The sequence below is a fragment of the Sus scrofa genome, chromosome 1 (genome assembly GCF_054392235.1).
Source record: "Sus scrofa isolate SSC_HxYL_T2T_F1_AM1 chromosome 1, Sscrofa_HxYL_maternal_Yorkshire_Landrace_v2.0, whole genome shotgun sequence".
In the NCBI taxonomy this organism is placed as follows: Eukaryota; Metazoa; Chordata; class Mammalia; order Artiodactyla; family Suidae; genus Sus; species Sus scrofa.
In genome coordinates this window covers 217345597-217359459 of record NC_139383.1, presented here as the reverse complement: position 1 = coordinate 217359459, position 13863 = coordinate 217345597, and the positions used below count along the sequence as shown (strand labels likewise).

General features: G+C 43.3%; 1 long non-coding RNA gene across 1 annotated transcript in view; it reads left to right on the top strand.

Moving 5' to 3' along the window:
• LOC110255488 (uncharacterized) overlaps positions 1 to 13283 on the top strand; it is a 110061-nt gene extending 96778 nt beyond the window's left edge. Inside the window, exons 4-5 of the long non-coding RNA XR_002335871.2 lie at positions 8716 to 8903; positions 12701 to 13283. This is a non-coding gene — a long non-coding RNA (uncharacterized LOC110255488). The remainder of the gene's footprint in view (positions 1 to 8715; positions 8904 to 12700) is intronic.
• The last annotated feature ends 580 nt before the right edge of the window (positions 13284 to 13863 follow it).

Genomic DNA, 13863 nt, shown 5'->3' with positions numbered 1-13863 from the left:
ATCATCTCTTTAGCAGTGGATATCCAGTGCCTTGCACAGAGCACGTTAGATATTTAGTCTATAAATGGATGAGCCAATTAAAAATCCCACTGCCCTTATTGAATGTCCCCATCTCTGGGCCCCTTACCCTGCTTCTCAGCCACAGGTATCAGGCCATTCTCCCCCCACTGCCCCCACCCCTGCTGTGGCCACAGAGGCCCCTCTTTGTGAGACCCTTACATTTCCATCACTGCCTGTCACTGTAACAACATCATGGTCGCTCCAATAGCATCCAAGTGCTCTGGAAAGGCTGGTGGGCTGGCCTGGGGCATGAAGGGTACCTTTACTCCAACACAGTGTTCTACACACATGTGCATGAGGTAATCACACACATTTCACACACACGCCTTCTATTTCTCTTGCAACAACTCCTGTCTTTAGGTTGCCCATCCAATAAGTCCTGCAAAATGGGACGGTGGCAACATTGACAGCAGACCATAGACCACTGCTTGCTCATGTTGGACCCCATTAGAGGCCTTCTCCTTGCATTTTTTTGAGGTGGTTTCCTGCTGTTGCCAAGGTCGGCACTCGGACCAGCTTTGAACATGGAAGTCTCACCCAACCCAAGGGTGACTCTGGCTTTCTTATCAGACTCTGCCCTAATGGGAAGTGAATGCTGCAATCTCAGGGCGCAGTCTGAGGTCACAATTACGTAAGGATTATTAATGAAGCAACAATGTCAAAATTGTGTGAAATCAAACTCAGATTTAAGTACTTAAAATAAACAGATATAAAGTAACAGATGTCCCGTTTTGTTCTCAGATGATTTCATCCCTTGTTAAAAATAAATGTCTGGCTTGAAAGAAGAAAAAAATAAAAGGGAACTTTACTTCCATGTTAAAAATTAATTGAATCCAGAGGTTGGTAAAGCAACTAAGTGGTGTGGGTTTTTTTTTTTTTTTTCTTAAGGCAAAGACATATTTGTGTTGATTTTGATTTCAGCAAGTAATAAATTCATTGCACAGCCCCAACTTTGATAGACCAAACTCACGTCCTTTGAAACCTAAAGGGGAAATTGCTCCATAGTTATTATGTAGATAAGAATGGGGCCCAGTGTATCCATCTGAGGAGAGTTTAGTTCCATGCTAACCCCCAAAGGATGCAACAGCAGAGGCTTCGAAAATCACAGGTCCTGATTGTCACGCTAGCAGCCATCAGAATCCCATTGAGGTGATCGTGCCTTGGAATTTCAGCGTGAAATTCCCAGAGAAGACTCCTACTGAAATTAGTAATGGGAAAGGCAAATTAGGTCATCTTGCCCGTCCCCCTGCCAGCTTCCTACACTGTGGTTAATTTTCTCCTCCTTTGATCAGATACATTTTAAATGTTTCAAGAGATGGAAATTGCACCAGTTGGCTCCCTCTAGAGTTCCACAGTCTACTGAAGTTAACGGGACTCGATTTTCTGCCTGTGAGACTCAGTGGGAATTTTTCCAAGAGTGGAAGTTTGTGAGCTGGGGACTGACTTCACCTCCCCCATATGTCTCCTCATTGTTCTGGTTATGGCCCACTTCAGAGGGATTAGAAATCCAGAAGAATGTTCATCTGTCCAAGCTCACAAAATGGCCCTGGGAACATTCAAAGGAAATAATTTATTTGTAGATTCTGAGTACAAACACAAGGGGATTGATATTGATGCCCTTGAATAAAAGATGGAGCAGCTCATAGCCCTGATGCTGGCTCTCTGTGCAGGAGAGTTACATGTAGCAGCATTTATTGGAGGGGATAAATAATCTAGAGAAGAAACATGTTTCTAGGCAGAAAAATACATGTGCGCCTAAACTCTTAACTACCTTGAAAAGTAAAAATACTTTGTATTTTTGAATCAATTAAAATGACAGTGCATTTCAAATCCCCACCTCTGAACCCTATGCCTAAAAAAAAAAAAAAAAAAGCAAAACTAGATTAGTGATGAAAAGTGAAGGATGGGATAGTGGCGATGGTTGTACAACACTGTCAGCCTCCTTAATGGCGCTGAATTGTATGCTTCAAAGTGGTCGAAAGGATTTTTAAAAGGGGAGGGGGCGTACAAAATGAAGCCATTTAACTGTGTCTTAGGTAAGCAGGAGGCACTTTTTGCAATGGGTAGAATGGCTGGCTGTGGTGGAAGGGGTGGGGTTGGTTTTGCTCAGACTTGGCTTCACATCTCTGCACTTGACTCTGCAGCTTCTCCAAAGACAAAGGGTGAGACACGATGATCCCTGGAGTCTCCCCAGACCCTGCATGTGTCTGCTTTGTGGCAAACACTGCTGTTGCCAACTTCCCTTTCATTCTCCCTTCCTCCTGATGAACAGAACCTGGATTTGGGTTTGTGTCGCTTGCTCAACCATGAAAAATAAATAAAAACTGAAAGCTCACTTCCCACCTCCCTTGCAGCTGGCAGCTGGCCACGTGACTCAGTTCTGACCAATGAAAGTAGGCAGCATCCTTGGGGAGGGAGCTGCCCACTGTGCCTCTATGCCCCTTTGCCCCCACTTCTTCCTTTTTCTCCTTTGTGGTCCTGATGCCTAAAGGAGCTGCAGCATCTTGCAACTCTAGGGATGATGCAGAAAGAGAGAAGACAGATGGTAACTTTACAGAACTGCCATATAAGCTCTTGTAGAGGCAGAAAATTCTCCCTTCTTCCCTTCTAGGTTCTTTGGCTGGTCTCATAATTAAACTGACTTAGAACCACATTAAGAGGAGAAAATTTTAATTTTATATGTACTGGAGTCCCAAAAATAGGAGACTCAAGGACAAACCAGCAATTGAGCTTGTGTGCCATCCTGAGCTAAGGAATGGGATGGGGGCCTTGGCTTCATTGGGGAGGAGGATGATTCACAGAACAATAAGAAAAGCAGATGTTTGGTAATTAGAAATTTGCCATGCCATGCAGATAGGTCTTTCAGATAAAACGTGATCTCTGGTAATCATACTTTTTTTTTTTTTTTAATACAAGCCCCCATCTGAATTCTTTTAAGTATTTAAGGGAAAGGTCAAAGTTTTTCCTCAGTCTGCCAGGTCTTGATTGCCTTCAGCTGATCATAATCCACATGCCAAAGCGGCATATTTCGGGGTGGCATGTTCTGCTCCTCTTCACCCTGGACAGACATAGCAACACTGTGTGTGTGTGTGTGTGTGTGTGTGTGTGTGTGTGTGTGTGTGTGTGTTGCATGCGCACGCACACATGCACACACGCACAAATTCCTGGAACAACTAAACACCTTTCCTCGTTTAAGCCAGGGCACTGTGGCTTTCTGTTACAGCCAAATGCATTCTTAACTGATATAAATTCTATGTCATGTCATTTGAAATTCCACATTACTCCTTTGAATGAAGTGCTGAAGGCCAGTGTTAAGATACAAATGCTCTTTGAGAGGAGAACATTTTAAATTATAGCAAGCCATTGACATCTTACTGCAAGTGAGTTCATTGAAACAGCTGTCTGGTCCAATAGCAGGCGGCTAAAGAATAGGCAAGGAAACAAACAGGCTTTGATGGGAGGTAGGGGATTCTGTCCCTACTGAGTCCTGGGGTCTGGGGGCTAGGGTTTCAGGGAGATGGGCAGTGCTTGAGGAAAGATGAATGATTGGAAAGGATGTGGAAAAGGCTAAATTTGTCTTTGAATTCACTTCCTGAAGAGAAAGCTTCACCTCTAAGCACCACCTGAAGCCACTGAAGGTCCATAGAAACTGCTCTCAGATATTTAGAAGGGGATGGAAGAGCTACATAAATGTTACCCCAAGAACTTAGATTTTATTTTTTATTTTATTTTTTGTCTTTTGTCTTTTTAGGTTCACACTTGTGACATATGGAGGTTCCCAGGCTAGGGGTCTAATCAGAACTACAGCTGCTGACCTATGCCACAGCCACAGCAATGCTAGATCCAAGCAGTGTCTGCGATCTACACCACAGCTTCACAGCAACGCCGGATCCTTAACCCACCAAGCGAGGCCAGGGATCGAACCCGCAACCTCATGGTTCCTAGTCAGATTTGTTTCTGTTGAACCACAGCGGGAACTCCTAGGCTTTATTTTTTATTGATCTATTTATTTATTTTTTGTCTTTTTGCCATTTCCTGGGCTGCTCTCACAGCATATGAAGGTTCCCAGGCTAGGGGTCTAATCGGAGCTACAGCTACCAGCCTATGCCAGAGCCACAGCAATGCGGGATCTGAGCCACACCTGCAACCTACACCACAGCTCACAGCAACGCCGGATCCTTAACCCACTAAGCGAGGCCAGGGGTCGAACCTGCAACCTCATCGTTCCTAGTCTGATTCGTTAACCACTGTGCCATGACGGGAACTCCAGACTTTATTTTTTTAAATAAGTTTTATTGGAGTATAGTTGACTTACAAAGTTGTGTTAGTTTCAGGTGTACAACAAAGTAAATCAGTTATAATGCACATATATCTATTCCTTTTCAGATTATTTTCCCCTATATGTTATTACACAGTATAGAATAGATTTCCCTGTGCTATACAGTAGGTGCTTGTTACCTAGTTTATGCATAGCAGTGTTTATGTCAATCCCAACCTCCTAATTTATCCTTCTCCCCCCACGTTTCCTCTTTGGTAACTGTAAGTTTAGTTTCAAAATCTTTGGGTCTGTTTCTATTTTGTAAGTTCTTTCATATCATTATTAGATTCCACATATTAGTGATCTCATATAATATTTGTCTTTCTCTAGCTGACTTACTTCACACAGTAGAATAATCTCTAGGTCCATCCATGTTGCTGTTGCTACAAATGGCATAATTTCTTTTTTATGATTGACTAATATTCCATTGTATATATGTACCACATCTTCTTTAGCCAATCATCTGGTGATGGACACTTAGGTTGTTTCTATGTCTTAGCTAGTGTAAATAGTGCTGCAGTGAACATTGGGGTACATATACCTTTTCAAATTATGGTTTTCTCCAGGGAGATTGCTAGATCATATGGTAGTTCTATATTAGTTTTTTAAGGAACCTCCATATGGTTCTCCATGGTGGTTGCGCCAGCTTGCATTCCCACCAGCAGTGTAAGAGGGTTCTCTCTTCTCCATATCCTCCCCAGCATTTATTGTTTGTAGAGTTTTTGGTGGTGGCCATTCTAACTGGTGTGAGGTGATACCTCATTGCAGTTTTGATTTGCGATTCTCTAATAATTAGTGATGTTGAGCATCTTTTCATGTGCTTTTTGCCCATCTGTCTGTCTTCTTTGGAAAAATGTCTGTTTAGCTCTTCTAGCCATTTTTTAATTGGGTTGTTTGGTTTTTTGGGTATAAAGCTGAATGAGATGTTTATGTATTTTGGAGATTAATCCTTTCTTGGTCATTTCGAGATACCTCTGACTACAGTTTCTTTTCTGAGGCAAGGTGTCCCTCCACTATCAACTCTTCCTCATGCTGTCCCCACTTTAAGAGACTACTCAAAGCCCAGAGCCTGCACAAACCCCTTCCCCTCCCCAACACCCTGACAGCACGCCTGTGCTGGCTTCACAGCCCTTCCCTCTCAGGTGGATGAGTACATGTCTCAGCCTTTCCTGGTAGAACATCCCCTGGGGCTGCCTTAGCTTTTATTTGTCTTGGTATCTCTTGCAGTACCTCATGCCTAGTGGCCTTTTTGTAAGCTAACATTTATTGAGGGCTCACAGTAAGCTAGGCACCATTCTATGCCATTTACGGAAACCCACTCCTTCAATCCTTAGTCCTCTGACTCCTTTCCACCCCCAGCCAGGGGCTGGACCCTCAGTGCTGGCCTGACAGAAAAGGGTGCTGTCTGCTGTGTAATAACTCTGGGCCTATTCATCCCACATCTACTCTTCTTTCAAATCCTCACTCAAGTTAACCTCTCTGCTTTCCAGGCAATAGCATCACACCCTTAGTTACTCTGCTCCTAAAAGATATATATATACTATCCTTAAAGTTCCTGATGGAGGAAATAAGTCCTCATGAGGCTCAGGTCAAGAGGTAAGAAAAACAAGGGTCCTGGAGAAGGAGCATTCTCAAGAAGAGGGCCCATTGCAATCAGTCCCACACAGCAGGGTAGGAAGACCCCATCACCCTCAGACCACCTCAGTAAAAAAATCTGATGGGAAAAGCAGGGTTGCTCTTGAGGTACAGGGTTAAATATGTGGATTTAGGCATCAGATAGCCCTGGCTTATATCCCTTCTCTGCCACTACCATATCTGCCATATGGTGATATGATCTTTGGCTACTCATTTAGTGTTTCTTAGTCTCAGTTTCCTCATCTGTAAAACAAGAAGATAGTTCTAATAGCTCACATCTCATATGTTTCTCTGTGAATTTAATGAGAGAATCCACATGAAGCACTTTGGGTGGTTTGTCAGGGGAGATTTTGGAGGAGGGGGCATGCTTGTGGCATGCAAAAGTTCCAGAGCCAGGGATGGAACCCAAGCCACAGCTATGAAAATGCTGAATCCTTAACCACTAGGACCACCAGGGAACTCTCATCAGGGGAGATGTAATACCAAAGATTACTAGGGTTTTGGACAGGCTGTTGGAGCAAAAGCAGGAAGGCAATATTACCCAGAGAGAGCTCAGTAACTGCAGGAAGACGCCACCCCCTGGTTCAGAAGGAACCTGCTGCTGCTGCCACCTGGACCAGACACTTAATTAGTTAAAATATTGATGTAATCACTTCTCCCTTGAACCCATTTCCCAAGGTTCTGTGAGTGCTTCCCAGTGACAGAACCTAACTGAAGCTTGCAAAGAATTCTGGGAAATGTAGTTTTCATGCTTCTAAACCTTGGAGAAAATAGAAAAATAAGGAGCTAAGAGCCAACTAAAAATCACCAATATTAGCAGATACACAATTTAAGCACTTTATTATGTTAATATCATCATCCTTATAACTCTTGTTCTCACTCTTTTTGCAACCAACATGTAATGGCACCTCAATCAAGTTATTTCACCACTCTAGGCTTTCATTTCTTTATCTTAAAAGATTTGGACTGGATGAGCACCTCCCATCAAATAATTTTCTTCCTTCCCTCATATACTCAATCAACAAACATTTGCTGAGCCCCCAAGTGTGAGCAATCAGAGAGTGTTTCTTCTTGGCTGCGGGTATGCACATAACCGATAGTCCCTTTCTACAATAAGCTCCCTTTCCTATTGTCCATCATCTGCCTCCTCCCCTACCTGGGCCTCAGTATCAACTTGTCAAGGATGTTACATGGAGGTGAGTTACAGAGTAGGTCATCCGCCTGGGGCCCTGGTCAGCACCTGCAGAGCACTCAGGTTAATAAGGGATGTAAAAATATGAATGCTCTGGGTCTCCATGATTTCCCTGTCTGGCCAATCCATCATTGCGCTATCCACGGACTTCCCACCTATTGCTCATGACCCTAATGTGGAGTGGTAGACCCTGTGTATTCCATCTCTTACTCCTGCTCACTCTGAATGCATTTCAAATATTGCCGTGGCAACGTCAATTCCCCAAGCCAAAAAGACCCCCGTTTCCCAGAAGCTACTTCTACAAACTCTAGAATATAGATGAGCCTGGCCCAATCACGCGCTACATCTAGACCCAGCGGATTTGCAGCACACCTGCATTGGAGGTAAATCGATTGGTGCTTCTTAATCCTGGCTACTACCAGGCAGGTTCTCCCCTACTCATTGAAGCTTAGTAGCAACATGCCCTTCACTGTAAAGAGAATTTTTTGTCCTCTCACTTGGGACTAAAGGTCAAAGTTTAAATCTATATTTAATGCCATTTTCTGAAAACTGGATTTGTGATTCCCTTTATGTTGGTATTACATATCTTAAGGGATTTCAAGGGGAGAAATCTGGGAAGCCCAGTTTCTGAGAATGACCTTTACTTTAAATGTGTAAATAGGATGGAGCTTGTGTTTCTGCTTTTTAAACCTTCTAATTGTACTTCCAAAGACAGTTCTGGAAAGCATGGGTTGTGCTGGGTGGTTACTCAGAAGCCACTCTGAAAAGAAGAGACTTTGATTTCTGTCTTAGACAGATGAAAGGTCGAAGGTTAATGGCTCCTGCTCTGTTGGCCTGAGAGGGACAGTTTCTTTTGAAGCTTTGTACCTTGAGCTACAGTGATCCCACATTAGAATATGCAAATAGTGCGGCCTTTAACTGCCTCGGAAAGGGAAAGTTCAAATTTACTTAATTCTATTTTTCCTCTGAATTTTATAAAACATTATTGAAGTGGTATCAGAATATCATTCAGAATGTCAGTTTTAGAATATTTCAAATATTTACCTAAAGGTTTTTTAAACGGCGCTTTCACTGTCTGAATGTGGCACTAACAGCAGTTATAAAATTGACTTTCCTTGCACTTCATGAGCTCAAACTTGCATGTTTAAAAGGTAGTGATAGGGATTTCTCAGTTTGCAAAGAGTATCCAGGAATGGTCAGATAGATAGATAGATAGTTATAATTGCTGTATTTAATAAACATACCATGATAAGCTTATTTTTTTAAAAAAGTTGATATTCATGGTATTCAACTCTCAGACTCTTAAAATTTGGCACCTTTTATTTTGAAATTAGATATGGTTTGTCCTCCATGGTCATTATAGGGTCGGGCCCCCGAGATGGCTGTTCTGCTCTCCATACAGCTCCTGCTAGGGCAGCGCCTGCTTCACCTACACCCTGCCCACATGACTGACATTTCTACATACCTGTCCCCAACTCCCACCACAGCTAATGATCCTTCTATCCCTCAGATCAGAACATCTTCACCTGTTAGCTTATCAACAGGTGAGGGGCGAGACTCTCTGCTGGTTTCCTTGGTAACCAATGAACCAACCTGATATCAATTCCCTCTATAACTGGCAACCTCTACCTCCTCCCAAGAGTGAAGACTGCCCATCTCCACTGTCCAGATCTCACTCCACGACCTTGCTTCAAACAGGTAAGTCTCCCTATCCATTAAACCATTGATGTCTCTGTGGCTGACTCTGGGCTTTTTCCTTGGTCCTGAAGCTGGGCAAGTACAGGGCTTGCAGGTCTGCAGGGTACAGCTCAAAACCTGGCAGAGCATCCAGGAGGCCAAGGAATCTCCCAGGAGCACTAAGATGTCAAGAAAAAGGGATGTGGAATGGGAAGTTGCAGGAGGTGGCCACAACTAACAGGTAGGACCTGGAAGTTGTGGGACAGATGGGTGTGGGGGGATGGGTTGGGAGAATCCCCAAAATGGCAAGGGGAATTTCCAGGGTGGCCTATGATGTCTGTCCTTGATGAATGGGGGCCCATCAGAGTACGGAGAACTCATAGACACCCCTAGTGCTGTTGGGGATATATTGGCTGCCATTATGGTGGGAAGAAAGATGTGGCCACAGCTGTGGGCCAGTCCTTGCTTTTTGTATTAAGAAAGTCCACAGACACTGAGCTAACTGCTGAGGTGAAAGTACACTTGAATGCTGAGTCTTGTTCCTCTGAAAATGAAGCATGGGAATGCGAGTGAATACGTATTATTGTCTATAACTTGTTTAAACTGAATTGGCTATTTAGAAACTGAAAAAAAAAAAAAAAATCCTCAAAATGCCCAAGACGGGACTCTTGACCTTCTAACATTGGTTTTTGTATAAACCTGTTAGAGAAAGTTAGCTTTCTAGAAGGAATAGGTATTTTTCTTCTAATGCCTTTGAGATGTAAATGATACACCTGGGCTCTCAGGCACTTTCATCCCTGCAGGTGAAGCAGGAAAAGGAGGCCTTTTAAACTCTAATAGGAAAACTATGAGATCTCTGTGTCTATACAGATATAGGTGTGCTTTTGCACACCTTATAAATATGAGGTATCTCTGCCTCCAAATGGCATTGCCAAGACTGGTTTGTTGGTGAGTTTGATTTAATTGGCTTAAAAGGAATTAAGTGTTTAGATAAATTCTCAGAATTCAGTCTTGAAACTAGGAGAGTATAGGGCTTGTAGGTCTGTGGGATGCAGCGCAACAGTCATACTGAAAGAAGGGTGGCTCTGGAATTAGATTTTTTTCATTACTCAACAGCATAGTAAAATCTGATCCTTGGGAAGTTCACTCTCTGGGTCCTTCTAGACTGTTCTGCCCTCATGCCCTGCCTCCATACCTGTCAATCTTACAGCTGATTTATCAGCCCATCTCCAGACACTTGATCTCTGCACAACATCCATCCATGATATCCTGTCAGGGGTTGCACTTCTACAGGTGAGGCCCAGGAAAGGGCATAACTTGCCCAGACTGAATTTAAAAGTGACAGGACCAAATTTTAGCCTCTGGCCTGTCTGAACCAGAACCCACAGCCTCCCCTTGCTTCCACCCTGTCCGTAATCAAGTTCACTGGACTCTCTCCTCAGAAAAACACTTTTTTTTTTTTTTTAAGAGAGCCATTTTTTGTAGCATTTATATTTTACTTTCATCCACACCTGTCCCTCTGGCGCCTCCTCCCAGCCTCCTGCTTCCTCCATCAGAAAGCAAACTCCCAGACAGGTTGTGGCAGAACCGGGCTAGTGTTTCAGCCACTAATAACCAAATCAGGTGTCTTTGTGGTCAGCATTATGCTGGCCATATGGAACAAAGCTGTATGTGCCCGGGGCAAATTTGTTCACAGTTTACAGCCACAGTGAACTTCAGCTTTCCGAGACACATCTAAATATTCACTTTATGATTCCCCCAAATTTCCCCTGCCTCCTGTGGTCATTCATGCCTTAACCATCCGGCTCTCACCAGCAGGGGAGGGCAACTCCCAGCCCCTTGAAAACCCCTTGGGGACACAGCAGTTCTGCCTCTATCCTGCCATCATTTTCTTGGTTGGCCTTTGTTTCATCATTCTTGCAACCAGGCTCCTCCCATTGTCTGCCCACCCTCGTCCCTTTGCCACCAAAGAGCTGTTGCTGACACCACTGTTGACCCTCGCCTTTCCAGAATGGCTGCTCTCCTCCGCCCTGCATCCTTGATTTAAATGCAGCAGCCTTAGGCGAAGCTGATTAAACTTGCCTCCTCCTTCGCTGCCACGCTTCTTCCCTGGGGCTTTGTGCTACCTCTGGCTTTCTTCTTACCTCTCCTGTGATCTTTTACTTTCTGTTCTCCCCGCTCCCTTCAATTCTCCCTCTGCACTTTGTTTCTATCTGACCCCCTCTATCCCTTCACTTTTAACTGTAGCAGACTACAGGGAATGACTTTATAAAAACAAAACCAAACACAAAAACACAAAAAAACCTGAAACACCATCTTTCCTCTGTTCCCTACCATACCTCTCCCAGCTCCTCCTCTCTCTTTTAAGGCAAGTTGCCACCGTGTCAAACTAAAATCGAGTTTTTATATTTTTGCCTGAGGCCCTTGCTTCTCTCATTCCTGACTCCCTAATCTCCAGGCCTAAGGTACTCATATGGTTTGAAACCCTCTTTTCCTTTTTTTCCAAAGAATCTCTAGAAGTCGTTCCTCCACGCCATTCTCAGTAGAAATGTCTTCATTCAGAGTCTGTGCTTCATATAGCTCAGCTGATGAAATTCTTGACTTTTACAAGGTAGCCCAAGACCAGAACCCAGACTGCCATCTTTGAGGCCATCTTGGATGGCTTTTATGGTTGTGAACATGTGAGAAGTACCTTATTCATGGCAGGCATGGTAATAAATATTAATACAGCATAGAACTAGGTAGGTGTATGGTTACTGGAAGTCAGGCAGATAAGGGTTCAAATCCTGCAAGATTCCCTAAAATCGCATTCTTTCTTCTCTGAGAAATTGTAAGAGTATGTGTTTTATGTCCTTGTTGTAAGGATTAAATGACATAATATGTAAAAAATTTCAGCCAAAACCTGGATCAAAACATTGTTCAAAACCATTAGTTGTTATTAAATAGTATTTAATAGACAAGGAGCATATTCCATACTGCAGGATTGTAGCTTCTTACAGCTTAACTTCTGACTCAAATTTTAAAAAAATAAAAATCTCTGCTTATTTCAAGGTTTAATTGACTGAAAGTGGTTCCCATTGTCTCTTAGGCCAATTTCTAGTTCTTGCCTATGAGACTCATTTTGAGTATGAACAGTTCAACATGAATCATGCAGCCTCCCAGTTTTGTCTAAAAACCCCTAAACTCAGGAGTTCCCTGCTGGCTCAGCGGATTAAGGATCTGGCATTGTCACTGCAGCAGCTCTGGTCACTGCTGTGGCACAGGTCTGATCCCTGGCCAGGGAACTTCATTTGCCATGGGCCCAGCCAAGACAACAGCAACAACAAAACAAATTAAAAAAAAAAAAAAAAAACTATATTCACCTCTTGACTCTATTGAGATGCCTAGGGGTCATGCAGGGACAAGCTTATGCCTTAGGAAAGAATTGTTTTTAACTTGCTTGACCCCCAACCCAGCTCTAAGCATTATGTCGCCTAAGGGCAGTCATGAAAAAGGCACAGACACAATTCTTCCATGGAAGAAGTTGTACTCTTTTAACTCTTTTAATTAAATTGGCCAGTAAATTCAATAAGCATTTTAAAGAAGGATCAATTCAATCAAAGAAACAAGGAACTGAGTATAGCCACAGGTTTTGCTTTTTTTTTTTTTTTTTTTTTTTTTTTTGGTTATTTGTGGATGAGCCACTGTTGAAATTGAGACAAAACAGCTGGGTCTGGAATTCATCAACTTACTTTAAAGCATTTTCAAGGAAGTTGCCTTGACCAAAGGACTAAGACGTAGGCATTTCACTACCTTTACAACAAATGATTGTTTTCCAGACTGTAAAGTCAAAGTCTGAAGCCAATGTATCAGCTGTTATTCCCACAAGAAGAGAAGGAAGCCCAGTGCCACTCTCAGAGCCAGGAACTGGCAGTCAGCACCCTCGCAGCTCTTGGTTCTTTTGCAGGATTAATTCTCTGTGAAGATGCTTCATTTCTGCTCCCTCAACTTCACCATCTATAAAATAGGAGTGAGCAGTGTCTAGAATAGCCAGAAGTCCAAAGGCAGAAACAGGCTGTATATGAAATGCTTGGTGAGATTGTTGGATAAAGAATTACATATGTGCTTTCCCACTTGCAGATTTAACTCATTTGTTATGTTAATGCATACTAAATATTAAAAGGACAGCAGAAAGTCCAAACCTTATTTGCAGAAAGGGCTTCAAGTACAGCCAGTTTGGAAATGTCCCTCTGAACTTCTTGCCTCATCCGACTGGCTTTACTAACTCCGGCACTAGCTGTAGTATGTGATGAGGGCCCCAGACCTGCAGTCTTAGGGCCACCCACTCCACACTGCTCTCCTCTTCCCCCAGCTTTGTGCCATGGCCTCCATTCTTACTTGACAATAAAAGATCACAAGACTGACTTTTGCTGCTAAGTCTCAAGTATTTTTTGGTCAACACTGTTGCACTATTCATATCAGTGGGTCATCTAAGTTACAAGAATACACACACACACCGTGCCCCCTACCCCCACTCCCGGACTCCATAAAGCTGTTTTCTTTTGAATGAGGGAGTAAGAGGCTTCCAAAAATATGTTGGTTTTTTTTTCTTAATTGACATTTTTTTGTGGAGAAAGTTATGTAGCATTTGCCCTGCCCTCAGACTGTCTCATGCACTGAGCCATCGTGTAGAGACAGCCCTTTCCAAACATCCCCCCAACACCTCACCCCATTTCCTCTGAAAAAAACAGAGATGTGCATGCTGGATTTTGGGGAATGAAAGGAGGTTCGGCTACCCCCCTCAAAAGGCACCTGGTTCTCTGGCTTCCTGAACCTCATCCTTACTCTCAGTATTTTCCTTTGTCCTGTTCCTTAAGGGAGCAGATTTGGAGCATGTGTGTAGCTGGTCTCCAGGGAGTAGCATGCTCTCACTAGTGAACCCAACTAGGGGGGAAACCAGACAGGGTCATGTCCCTCCGACCTTCTTAGTGGAACCAAGCCA